This window comes from Xenopus tropicalis, chromosome 8 (assembly GCF_000004195.4).
Source record: "Xenopus tropicalis strain Nigerian chromosome 8, UCB_Xtro_10.0, whole genome shotgun sequence".
NCBI lineage: Eukaryota > Metazoa > Chordata > Amphibia > Anura > Pipidae > Xenopus > Xenopus tropicalis.
In genome coordinates, this window is record NC_030684.2 from 53,468,162 (window position 1) to 53,482,921 (window position 14,760).

Consider the following 14,760-nt stretch of genomic DNA (forward strand, 5'->3'; position numbering starts at 1 on the left):
AGGGTCACTAGGGAACTGCATTTTTAGGTTTTAAAAAGTGGGTGGAGCCACCAACAGCCAATCAGACTTCATCTATTGAATTTTTTTGGTTTATATTTAAAATGTTGCTTTGCTCACACTATTTATGTCAGGGTTCCCAAACAAGTGGGAGGAGCCACCAACAGCCAATCCATTTCCACCCATTAGATTTTATTGGTTTATATTTAAACTGATGCCATTATTTAAATATTAATTCCAGGGTTGTTAAAGTTTCTAGAGTTAGTCACTGGGTATTTGCCATTCAAAGTTAGAAAAAAGTGGGCGGAGTCACCAACAGCCAATAACATTTCACCTATTTATTTTCAATTGTGAAGTGTAAAATGCTGTCAGCCTCACAATGAATGCCTGAGTCCCCAAAATTTGTAAAGTTGGTCACTGGGGGACTGCAGTTCAAAAATAGAAAAAGTAGGTTGGGCTACTAACAGCCAATCAGATATCATCCATTGAATTTTATTGGTTTAAATTTAAAATGCTGCCATTCTCAAACTATTTATGCCAGGGTGCCCACTGTTTGTCACTGGGTGACTTCGACTCAAGGTTAGAAAAAGTGGGCGTAACCACCAATCACAATTCACCTATTGACTTTTATTGGTTTAAATTTTAATTGCTGCCGTTCTTTAACTATTAATCCTAGGGTCCCTAAACTTTGCAGAGTTAGTCACTGGGTAACTGCAGTTCCAGGTTAGAAAAAGAGGGTGGAGCCACCAACCACCAATCAGATGTCGTTGACTTTCAGTGGGGAAATTTAAGTTGCTGCCATGCAGACACTATTAAAACCAGGGTCCCCAAACTTTGCACAGTGGTTTTTACTGTATAACTGTGGTCCAAGGTTAGAGAAAGTGGGCGGAGCCCATTCAGTGACTTCATGTTTTTCAACCCAACATGAAGTTTGTTCTCAAACTTCCCTTTCTAGTTTAAATTGTTTCTTTATTAGAATGTTGGCAAAAGCTCATTCCATCAAGGCAAAAATTCAGGCAAGAATATTGTACATTTAATCCACTGAAGATAATAGGCTATCTAAATATATATGTATTATATACAGAATATAAAACTAATGATAACAACCAAATAAGCATAAAAGATTTGTAGGTATACAGTATATTACAGTATACACACTAAAACCAATAGCATTCATATGATGTTGATCCTTCCCATAGCAGTATTTACTCTTCTGAGAAGATGTTGGAACATTGTTGGTGGGATTTGCGTATATTCAACCATAAGTGAGGCTGGCCACCAATTATATGGATCAGACATGGTATGCAGTCTTGGTTCCAGTTCATCCCACAAAAACAATTGGCACCCCAAACATATACCCAGACGCTTTATCCTGAGTGCTTCTGGGAACAGTTTTGTCAGGATGATTTTTGCCCTGTAGTGTAGATTATAAGTGTGCATATGGCAAGGTAAAAATGGCATTCTGCATCAGGAGTAAAGGGAAGGGATTTGTTCTTCGGCAGCACTCCAACTAATTATGTATTACTTTATCTGCAGAATGAATACTCAACCAACAGATTTATATCATCCTATTAAAGAATCTTACCAAATAGGAATATATATCAGTAAATATTACCCATTTACATCTTTTACCTTGAGCCACCATTTTGTATGGTCTGTGTGCTTCCTCAGTGATTACCTGGCAGGAAATAATGTAGCAGGTAATGCAGCTATAACAGGAAGAAGTGTGGGAGCAAACCGTGATCTCCCATAGACTCATTTATAAGAAAATAATTCTAGTTTTTGAAAATGATTTCCTTTTTCTCTGTAAATATAAAACAGTATTTTGTACAGGTATAGTACCTGTTATCCAGAATGCTCAAGACCAAGGGTATTCCAGATAAGGGGTCTTTCCGTAATTTGGATCTCCATTTTTTAGTCTACTAAAAAATCAATAAAACATTAATTAAACCCAAAAGGATTGTTTTGCATCCAATAATGATTGTTTATAGATTAGCTGGGATCAATTACAAGGTAATGTTTTATTACTGCAGAGAAAAAGGAAATTCTGAATTATTTGATTAAAATGGAGTCTATGGGAGATGGGCTTTCTGTACTTCAGAGCTTTTTGGATAATGGGTTTCCGGATAAGGGATGCCATACCTGTACTTGATCCAAACTAAGATATACTGTAATTAATCGTTATTGGAGGCAAAACAATCCTACTGGCTTTATTAAATATTTAAATAATTTTTAGGAGACCTGAGGTATGGAGATCCATATTATGGAAAGATCCCTTATCCAGAAAACCCCAAGTCCCAAGCATTTTGGATAACAGGTCCCATACCTGTACTTCTACTACTAATAATATCAGTAATGCATAATTGCAAAGGTTCACATTTAGACCATATGATCAGTCTGAAAAACATAGTAATAATGTTGAGATTTTATTCTACAAACTTTTCTTAACCTTTATGTATCATTGCACTACCTTGCAACACAATTATTTGATTTTTTTCTTATTTAATTAGATCTTGGTGTAATTTAACAGACGCAAGATTTTTAAAGGCACCGAGGGAAATAAGTAAAAATATAATTCCCTGCCCTAGAATTGTTATTTTAATCTTGAAAGAATAAACTAATGAAACTAAATGCTGGATAAACAACGTAACCAAAGATGTTTTCTTTATTTTAACAAACTCAAGCTGGTTTGATTTAACAGAATTATCAAGGGCATAAAAAGGGGAGAATCAAGATTCACAATTAAATCTTTTAATAGAGGGCTGAAAGCACATGAATCAGAAAGATATTTATAAAAGTCAAAGAAGACCCTAAGGTGTGCAGCTTTGTTATAACCTAGCAGCATGGGGCTTACTTTCCCATCAACCCCTAGGCCCAGTCTAATTCTATACTTCCCGTTGTTCCTCGCCTTACGCACAAACATCTTGTGTGAAGACGTTTAATTAGAACACTTGCTAAGCATATCTATTCTAGGCTTTAATGCTGCAAATGACCACTGGCAAGTCTTTTTCACACTGTCACTTTACTTAATGAACATGCTAACAATGATAAAAAATAGTTTAAATGTTAAGCAGAATTACCAGTAATAACGATTTAATTTTCAATGTTAACTGAATACACATACAATATATTGGATCCCTTATCCAGAAACCCATTATCCAGAAAGTTCCGAATTATGGAAAGACCATCTCCCATAGACTCCATTATAAGGAACTAAGTCAAATTTTTTTAAATTATTTCCTTTTCCTCTGTAATAATAAAACAGTACCTTGTACTTGATCCCAACTAAGATATAATTAATCCTTAGTGGAGGCAAAACAAGCCTATTGAGTTTATTAATTATTTAAATGATTTTTAACAGACTTAAATTGTGGAGATCCAAATTACAGAAAGATCCCTTATCCGGAAAACCCCAGGTCCCGAGCATTCTGAATCCCATACCTAAACTGTTTATTTTAAAGATAAACTATAGTTTTGTCTATCTTATCTAGCTAGTGAGAATGTTTTAACCTATCAAGCAATATCTATCTATCGGTCTGTCTGTCTATCTATCTAATCTATTAACTATTAATATGGGATCTATTGCCTGTAACTTGCTGGCATCACCCTCTTTCGTGAAACGATCCGCTAACGGCGAAACACGGAAATTCGCCAAGAATCCATACCTGGTGAAAAATTTCACTCATCGCTATTCATCATCTTTTTAGCAGTTAGGATCCAGGACTTCAAAGTTGTCCCAGGAGGTCACCATACTGGAATCTGTTAGAAGTGTCAATACACCTTTAGCTTTCATCTTGCCATTGGTTAGGCCTTCTCTCTAAATAATCAATAAAAAGGAGACTCTCTATCCCAATTAAACTCTTAGGAATCTACCTTCTTAGCTAAATGCTTGACTTTTCCAGGAAAGGAAAGTCAATTATCAGATCCCATCCCTTTTTATATTTGCCCTAGCCATTAGTTTTACAGTAAACACACTGCAAGTGTATATTACCCCTTTAAGACTAGAAAGGATCATGCTGAATGGAAAGGTTGAAAGTCATCTGTAAATGTATAAATCTATTTATTATTCATCAGGCTTGATTTTTTGCACTATAGGTAGGTAAAAGTGACTAAATGTGAATTTAAATTCTTTAAAAGATACAGTATTTACTAAAGATATACATACATACATACATACATACATACATACTGAGAGTTTTCTTTCAATGTATGCCATATATACTATACCAATTACTTACCATGTTCATACTCACTAATGTAAAATTGGATTAAACAACATTTATACAATGAACCTTGTTGCTAACACAGCAAAGTTATGTTTGAATTACATAGTGATCGACCTGACCTAGCAATCGTTCTTAGTATGACCCTGTAGCCAGCTGAGTCTATCTCATGGGTGATTCACTTGATCCCTAGAGTGAGGAAAATAAGCCAGCTGCATTCTTCTTTTTCTGCTAATGCCAGCTGATCCATAGAAAGTCAAATCTATGGGGATTATACTCTCTCTGATACCATTAATGCTTGTAACAAGTCATAATGAGACTGGGTTGGGAAAAGATATGTATTTACTATAATTTCGTATCATCACAGAAAGAATAGTTGAGATTTTGTTAATTGAAATAGTTGTTTGAATTTTAATAGACAAGTTGATAACAATACTTGATTAATCTCTTGTTCTTAAGTGAGGTTTCATTTCACTCCAATTATTATTTTTAATAGAATCATTATAATTATTATCATTAAGTAACCAAAAAATTGTGAAATCACAGAATCCCTTTGGTTTGTTTTTGTGTCTGAAAGCCTCCTTATTTGTGTGTCAGGATGAAGAATGTTCTTTAAAGGCATAATGGCTTGAAGTATGTAACTCAATGGTTAATTTTTAAAGTTTGCGTAGCTAAAATATTTGCAGAGAAAAATGTTAAAAACTGGTATAAAAATATGTTTGCTGTTATGAAATGCCCATTGTGTGCTGCAGTTATAGGACTGGGACATCAGTATATGGATCAGCTTATGGCAACTTTTGTTTTTCATATTGTTAGTGATGAGTTAATCTGTCCTGAAAAATTCATAAAGCGTGTGTGTTGCACAACTTTTATTTTCATGTGACCGCAACTTTTTTTTTTATGCGACCGCGACTTTTTTCGACACTCTACAATTTTTTTACATGGCAAAATTTGCCAATGGTGAAGTGCCAAAATTTGCTGTGAATCCATTCCTGGCAAAAAAAATTTGCTCATCACTACATATTGCTTTAGATGTCTCTTGTACATCTCTTAACATCCCTCTTAGAGTGGTTGCTAATTGGTTTTTAACACTGTTGCGTTTCTTCACTGCACATCCCCTGCTATTATTTCTATTGTACATGAAAATGTGGCTCATAGAAGCTGGGTGCTGAAAATCACTGTGCATCACCCTTTTATCTGTATACTCTTTTCTGTTGTACAAATGTGTTATGTTTTTTTTTTAAATTGTATCTATATATGGCTCACTATATATACAATGTGGGTGAATGTGCAAGAACTGCTACCATTCAGTTAATTGTAGGCATTTATTATAAATGCTATAGTGTTTCTATAGAATGTGTCAGGATGCCCAATATAAGCAATGTTACAGGTATAGCTGAAAGCATACCTTTGTAAATTATTTTAATATATTTTATTTGTATGATTTCAAGTGCTGTCAGACATCATTAATACATCCTATAAATGGGAAATCATTCAATATGCTACAGTTATGGTGTAAGAAAGGGGAAAGTTTGTATGCAATAAGTTGGTACAGGCAGATACAGCTACAGTGACCAGAATGCTACAAGAAAGATCCACGAGCATGGATGTGGGTTTGAGGTGTATTATAAATATTCACTCATAAATGCTCACTGGGACCCCCCCCACTTCCTAGACTCAGAGTGTAATGCTACCATTCCCTCATCTTGTTTAAGGCAGTTTATTGCAAAAAGATTTGCCACAATAGTGCAAGCTAGAACGCTATATTTATTCTGCAGAATGCTTTACCATACTTGAGAAAACAGCCCTGTTTGTTTAAGATAGCAGCTGCCATTTTAGCTTGGTCTGATGTCACTTCCCTGCCTGCATCTCTCCTACTGGCTCCTCTCTCTCTTTCTGCTGAGGGGAAGGGTGAGGAGGAGTGGGACAAGGGAGGAGGAAGAAGTAAGGGGGAGAGGAGAGAGGAGGAAGCTGTGCAGGCTCATTCTATGCCCTAAAAGGTTCTAGCTGAGAGAAGGAAGTCTGACGTAGAAGCTCATGTGAATAAAAGAGAAAGAATGAACTGTTTCAGAGGACTCCGAGCAGCAGTACTGTAGGTCTTTAATGCTGTAATTACATATACCTTTTTGATAATGCTTACTTAGTTTATACCTTTCCTTTTCTTTTAAGTCCTGTTCCTGAAAGTCTGTGCACCACACACTATGCAAAGCAGAAAGACTTGAAGTCCCAGAATCCATCACTTTCCAACGGAAAAAGGTGAGGCTGGAGTCACATTATACTGTGAACCTAAGGTGTGCAAATGGTTAATATAAGCTTCCTTTTACAGACATTCAAGTATGTCTGTAAAAAATACATGTATATAATATCTGGATGTTCAAAAGTATTTATGCATATTTTCTACATACTCCCAACTGAATGAGTTCCCATTAAAGAAAGGGGTATATTATCCCTTTAAGTACACATATTTGTGTTGATTTATTTTAAGTTTGAAAAGTTCAACCAATACCACAAAAGTTGTCACTCATGTGGCCCTCGAGGGGTTGTGGGTATGCTAGTTATTAGTTAATCAGCTAGTAATAGTTGGGAAGGTCCAGCAAGGCAAAACAGTTGATTCTCATAAAGTTCCCATCACAGCTCTGGGCAGATCCTTGTCAGTCTACTAAGATGTTAGTTGGTGCCATGAGAAGTTATATGTTGGAGCAGTGGTTTAACCCTTAAGGTGGCTGGCCATAGTTCGTTGGAGTGGTGGCAACATATTCCAGAAAGCGGGCCCTTGGAATTGGTTGCTCAGTAGCAGTATGCTATTGGAGTTACAGATTTAGGGGGGCAGGTCATCTGATCCCAGAGGTTTGTGGCTAGAGGATTTTATTGGGCACTTGTGGAGGGGCAGACTGACAAGAAGCTCTCTTGTTGTACATGCTATGTCCATGGTTACAATTTACTGTTATGTGATTGTTATTTATTGTAAAAATACATGAATCAATTCAAATAAGGTGATTGTGTCATGCATTTAATTGATAACTAGTTAGTTGAGCATATGGATGCAAGAGTCATACTTTTCTTTCCTTACAAAACTTTATTTTTTATACATACATGCTATTTTACAGTGGGCAAATTTGCATCTGGACAGTAACCTGTAGCAGCTAATCAGTTGCTCATTCAGCTGCAAGAAAAATAATAAAAGCTTAAATGTGACTGGTTGCCATGGGTTACTGCCCAGGTACAATATTGCCCACTGTGTAAATAAGTCTTATTTTCTTCTTTTAAAGAGTAGCATTATTTATTGCAAAATGAATGCCACATAGAAATAAAAATAAAATTCTATGAATGGTTTTCTTTTCTCATTAATGCTGTGCTTTGTTTCATTTTTCAGCATTATACAAATGAGGATAATAAATGCAAGGAGTGTATACAACCCACCAATAAAAAATGTTATATGGTGACAACAGGGAAGATAGTAAAAGCAAATTAATAATTAATTAGTGGGTATTTCTTGGTGCTGAACTGCTGGACATGATTATAAGGGAATAATTAAGCATGAAAAGTAATTCTTGATTGATATTTCCCATCTAACATTTCCCTACAACATCATTTTCAGACACACGCTCTATATCTGAATGCTTCATATAAAATATTATTTTTTGTATTTTGTCATATGCCATATGTATCAGTATGATAGCATATTTTAGCACCAAAACACTATTACATTTGCTGTTAATTAGATTGAGAATGTACAACAATACAGAGAAAAGGCATATTATTAGCACAGAGTGTGGAAGTTCTACATAATTCCATAGAACAGATGCTGCTTGCTTTATGAAATTCTGTTTAGATTTGTATTAGGTTTGATCCTCTAGAAGAAAATGTTAATTTATAGCATACTACCAAATATATAGGGGATTATGGTACATATTCATCAAAGGCTCACAGAAAATATAAGTACAGACCCTCAAATTATATTGTTATTATTAAAACCCTTTGTATTGAAATATATTTGTTTAATTTTACCTATTATAGAGAAACTTTGTTGGTTGCTTGCTGTTCTTATTTTCCTTTATAAACAGAGCATTTCATTCAGAGCTCCCTATCTATTTGCATTTGCAAATATTTCCCTGAATCAAAATGATGCAGTTTCACTCATTACTATTTCTTCGAATTGTATCCTTCATTGGCCCTTTGTCCTGGACATTATAGATTTTCTTTGCAACACAAATCTGTGTCTATCATAGTTTCAGTCAAATTCTGTCTGAATAAAGTGTCTCTGGTTTATGCTTTTACTATTACTATTCACTAGATTTCACTTCCATATTTCTGTGTGTGTATCTCTATATCTGTGTGCAACATTTAAATGCTCTATTACCAATGTACAGATTGATAGAATCTCATTTAGTGTCAGAGGACTATAACCCTGCAGCACTGAATATGTTATATATTTAATAAATATGCCATATTTCTAAAAATGTTTCTACATGTCCACGTTAAAATAGTTTTGTCCTTTTAAATACAAATTAATTGGGTTTAAATTCTGATATTTATATCTCAAATTTATTTTAATTGTTTGATACATTAGAAGAAACAGGTTATACAATGACAATTAGGTATAACAGTATTCAGCTATTTTATAGCAATGATTGCATTTCTTTTGTTCACCCTTCATGCAAGTTGAAGGTGAATTATGAGTTCAACATCTGTTTTACCTGTGTTGTGCATTCATACATTCCCTTGCATCTCTTTCTGCTGTTTCAGTACTCTCTTGAGTACATGGTAAATAAAGTTTCAATGGTCTGGAAATGCATGACTCAGTGAACAGATTAAGGTGTTATTGGCCTCTGCAGATTACTGAGGTATTTAATTTACCTTTATAAACAGTACATTGGATTGCATAGGGAGCCTATATAAAGTGTAAGATTAAATTATTCTTTTTTTTAATGTAAATGATAAGGTGAAGGAAAGACAGTTCTATTGAGAGAGACTCGAGAGAGCCCAAAACTCTGGAGAACAGCTTTTTAGTGTTTAATTATGCATAGTCATGCTTATGTGTTAACCAATGCAGAGGGAATGTCATCAAATAGTTTTTTTTTTGTTTTTTTTAAATCCTCTTTTATCATTACACAGATACCAAGACCAACAAATGCATTTAGGAATTAAGCTCAGACATCACTGTTATTGTAACAACCTCCTGCAATACTTTGGCAGCATGGAGCAGTTACAATAGCTTTCTAGTGATAACCTGGCAAGTCTATGGGAAAAGCACTGGCACTTTTCCCCCAAAGACATATAATCAATACAAGTCTTAAGGCTTTTAAAAATGTAAAGTGCTTGCCACCTTGTCGTCAACCATATATTTTTTTCATGTTGTGCAGTACACTTTGTTTTAAACAAAATTAAACTGTCCATCTACATTAATTAGATTTTGGACACAAAAACAGAAGGGTGATATTTCATTTTCTGAAACAGTATGTCTAACCTTCATCTAAGTAAAAATCTCAGCCATCTGCTGTGCAGGTATAACAAATATTGGTAACATTCAAGATAAATAAGTCTATAAATCTCATCACCTTCACAAAAGATGGTTTAAATATAATTAGAATCTTCAAATGCCACACTGAAAAGCAGTATCTCAGTGCAAGAATATCCTATTAATATAGTCTTTTCATATTTATTTAAAAAGGAACTGTCATCTCAGATGCTTGTTGTGTACACATGTGCGAGGAACTGCATTAAGGAAAATATACAAGTATGGGACCTGTTATCCAGACTGCTTGGGTCATGGTGTTTTACACACATTCCATAATTTGGATCTTCATACTTTGTCTACTAAAAAATAATTGAACCATTATTTAAACCCAACAGGATTGTTTTGCCACCAATAAGGATTAATAATATCTTTGTTGGGATGAAGGCATGGTACTGAGAAAAAGGTAATAATGTGAATTATTTTATTAAAATGGAATCTATGGGAGATGGCCTTTCTGTTACTTTGAGCTTTCTGGATGGTTTCTGAATAAACAATCCAATACCTGTAGCTCTTTTTCATTGGCGGAAAGGTTAGTTTAAAACAACTCTTAATATATTAAAGAGAATATTATGGAAAATTGCCTTTATGCTCATTGATAATTAGTTTCCTGTAGTTTAGGAATGATATTTGCATGTATTCTCCCCCCCCCCCCCTCTACCACGGCCTGCAAAGTGATCTTAAACCACTTCATGAAAGGGTAGAGGTTTTCATGGAGTTCAGGTATCTTTAGGGTTCATTTATGAGCACAAGTGCAGTGTGCAAAGTGCAATTTTGGGTACTATTTTATTTTTACCTGCAATTCAGTGGGGTTTTTTTCTGAAATTTCTGGCATAATAAAAGCCTCCAAAGGAAGATGTACCTAATGTAATGATGCTTAATGTTTACATACAATCTCACTGAAATTACCTAGCTGTCTTTGACATAGTTTGAGCTACCAGTAGCTCCAGGGTTCCCCTTTGAAACTAGTGCACAATTTGTCAACAATTTATCTAAAACAAACAGATTATTAGAGTACATTGGTGCTTGGGCCAAAAAAAACCAAGAGCAAGGAGCAGCTTTGTCAATTCATCCAATGGCTGCACTGAATTCTTCCTAAATGAACCCCCTCTTTAACAAATGGATTGGGGTTTAGCCTAGGATGCAGTTCCTGACTGTTATCTGGTTACATAAATGGATAACATAGCTGAAATTGAAAGTATTTTACTATTCTCATGGACTGCAACATATATCTTTACCTCTAAATGAGGAGGAACCACAGCAGGCAAATAATTAAATTCCAGTCCCTGGGTTGAGTAAAAGTAGAAAATACATTTTCCAAGAATTGGTAATATATAGTAGTCTTATAGATTCCCTCCATTGGCTTTCTAAAATGTAGTGGCCCATGAACCAGCAAATGTACAAAAAAGGCAGTATATATATTATTTTAATGGCCATGATAGATCAATTTAAGATGATTTATTGTAGCATCTTCCATGCACAACCACAAACTTTTCTCCAGCTGAAATTAATGGTGTTTCATGTGCAATGTGTGCAACAGATAGAGCGCCTAATTCTGTCATAGCAAGGGTAAGGGATTTTTCTGTATTTTGGCACACCATTTTTCTGAATGATAATATAAATGGTAAGACATAATGCCATTATCTATTATATCTTACTGAATATATTGGAATTTTTCATATTTTGTAATTTCCCCCTAAACCTTATAAGTATTATTTCTTTCACAATGTTACTACAGTGACATTTAGATCTAGAATTTGGCCCTAAATGTTCCATTAATAAGAATGAATATCTTTGTTGTCTCAAATATGAACTGAAAGCAAGAAAAATTGTTGAAGAAGAAACTTATTTGAAAAATCACTAAAATAGGTGTTATCTGTTAACAATGGGCAATCATGCATCATATAAATGAAACAGTCCTTAAAATAATTCCACACCCAGGAATAATCAGAACACTGTCAGTTTATGAAAAGAAGGGGTAATCACCAGTGCTTTTAGGCATAAAACGGAAATGGTTCTTTTTCTCGTTAAAGCAAATGCACTATTACAATTATCTTGTTAAGACTGCAGACAGGATAAGTAAATTTCAATTTGATTTTAGGCTTTCATTTGATTAAAAAATTAAATAACAAGTTTTGAAAGTGTTATCTCCTTTAACCTTCAAAGAAAATTAACTCCTATTACACAGATGCAGTCATGAATATGTAGCCAGCAGACTGCAGATTTTTGTGGTGAGATTAGAGTAAAGGGATTCATTTAAATTTAAGTATAAAGTACTGAAATAAATGTGTGGTTGTTCCAAAAGTTTCAGAACTATAATTGTACTGTAAACAAGCTCCTTGCATCAGTGGAAGGGTAGGTCTTTGTATAGCAGGTAACAGCCTATGTAGCTTACACAGATTTTAGAACTTAAGTAGAGACAAACAGTGAAAGTTGTTCTTGGCTTTCTAGATATCTATATATAATGAAAATGTCATTTTTGCACTGTTTCTTGCAAAAAGTATTATACTGCAAGATGTACAGATATAATTTATAAATTATGTCAGTTTACTACATACAAATAGATTCTGGCATGGTGGCAGGGCAAGTTCTAAAGGGAGGGTATATGTCCCTAAGAACACTCAATGAGACAAAGCTAATGCAGTGTATAACATGGATTGTGTTCACTGAGGCTGGAAAAGCCAGTGATAAGTAATGGCGAAATGCAAAGGCATGGATGTGCGGTGAATTTCTGTGTTTCACTATTGGTAGATTTTTTCACGAAACGGGCCAAAAATTGTCACCCGTGGAAAAAAATAATTGGTGCACACCAAAAAAAATTGCCACACACGTCATTTTATTGACGTGCATGACAACTTTTTTTGGATGTGCAAAATTATTGCCATTTCATGAATCTTTCGAAAGATTTAAAAAATTTTCAGCAAAGCAAAATGTGGCAGATTTGCTCATCACTAGCCAGTGAAGGTATTGGGATTTCAGAATCACGTGACTTCAAGTGAGCTCTCTGTCCAAGAAAAAAATAAATTAGGAGGGTTCAACTGGGAGAGCTGAGGAAAAAAAACAACCTGTTGGTTAAATATTTGTATTTTTCCTGCAATAAGTTGCCTTAATAGTGGCTGAGACAATGTCAAAAAGCAGATTTCTGAGGTATTCAGGCTGCCATTGGACCACTCTGTTCTCATGGCAGAAGAATGAACTTTATTTACTATATTATGCTGAAAATTGCCCTGTTTACGAAAAATCCTCCTGTAATTAAAACAGGGCAAAATAACATTTGATGTTGCTGTCTCTTCCTTTGTAAAAAGTATTGCCATAGCGGTCAATTGCCACATGTGCCAGTTAAACAGCATAGATGCATTTTTAGTTTTTTTTTCTTGAGAAAATTAGTTTACCACAAATGTTGTTTAAAGAGTTGAAAAATACCAAATATTGTTTTAAAGAGTTGAAAAATACCAAATGATTATAATCAAATGCCTGTTCTTTTCCAATGCATATTAGAATTTTACTTACCTGACTTTAAGGCAATTGGCATTGACACCCCTCGTTGAATTTCTGTGATTTCTATTAAAGAAAATCTGTTTCATCCATCAGCCCTGTGAAGAGTTAGCCTTAGGCTAAAGGTACACAGTACTTACTATGTGTTACAGTGCTGTCACTGAGAAGTGAAACTGCTGAGGTTGTATGGGAAAAAAATCTGGACCTGTCAACTATCAGGAAGGATCTCCATAGTAAGCATTGCTGATAGTGCCTACAGGCAGTGTGTGTTCCATTCATATAAAGATAAATTGGCAGCAGGTAGTAAAGGGTCTTTTGACCATTATGATTAGCAGTGACCAAACCATTAATGGCAATACTTCCCCACACAGATTAGTAATGCTACAGCTGGGGAGGGTTCTATACACGACATCTGTGGTTAGCACTCTGTAGTTAGCACTGCATTACGTTTATGCTAAAACTCAGCGTGGTTTGTTCTTTTTAGATAGACATGGTTTTTCCTCCCATAACCTAAAATATATTGATTGCCCCAAATTTTTAAATTAAGCACAAATACCCCAAAAATTTGGATGTAAAGATTTTGCAGCTAAAACCTTGCAAGTTCATGTAGAATATCAATGGGAGTTGGCCTAGGCAAAGTCAAGCCATATTTTCAGCTCAAGATGTTTGAATTTTTTAGATTTATTTGAGTTTGTAAACTGGAAAATTCAAGTGTTTTTATTTGCACGTGTTTGCCATAATAAATAAGCAAGCATTCCAGGTTTTTTAAAATGCAAGTTTATTCAAATTAGAAAAAGACTCTCTAATTGATAAATAAGCCCACTAGTGTAGTGACTTAAAAATTAGCCCACAAGTATGGTCCATCTATTGCTATGGTCCAGCTATTGTTTTCCCCTAAATGGTTCCATTTTGTGATGCTGTGCCTGTCTTTCCTTTTCTTTGCAAATCACAGTGTGAATTGCACACAAAAATTTGCGAATGAGATTGCAGTTTGCGTGAACTCTTTGCGTGTTTATAGTGCGGAAATATAGTGCCAATTTTCACTTTGTGAATATAATTTCATAATTTGCCAAATCAGTTTAGTGAAAAAAATTTCCGCCACCAAAGTTGTGGCATAATTTTGACGCATTGTGTGCACAGAATACATTCTAAACCCTCCAATTCACAAGGTTTCATGTGCCTTTTATGTTGCTCATTTGTCCTGCAAGGATAGATTATAGTTCTGAGCGATTGAAGTAGTTATTCCTTATTTCAGGAAACTTTTATGATATATTTGTATAAAAGATCCTCTGGTTAATTAAACTGAGGGGTGTGCCATCTTGGGGAGATGCTTCAGTAAAAGATGTTTGCTATTAAAATGAGCTTTCCTTTTAGACCAGGAATAGTGATGAGCGAATCTGTCAGACGAAAAATTTGTCAAATTTATTATTATTGATGCGACCATGCCTTTTTTTCTGCGACCGCACCCTTTTTGACCATGACCACTAATTTTTTGTTTCTGCTAAATTTTGCAGAAGTTTAGCAAAACAA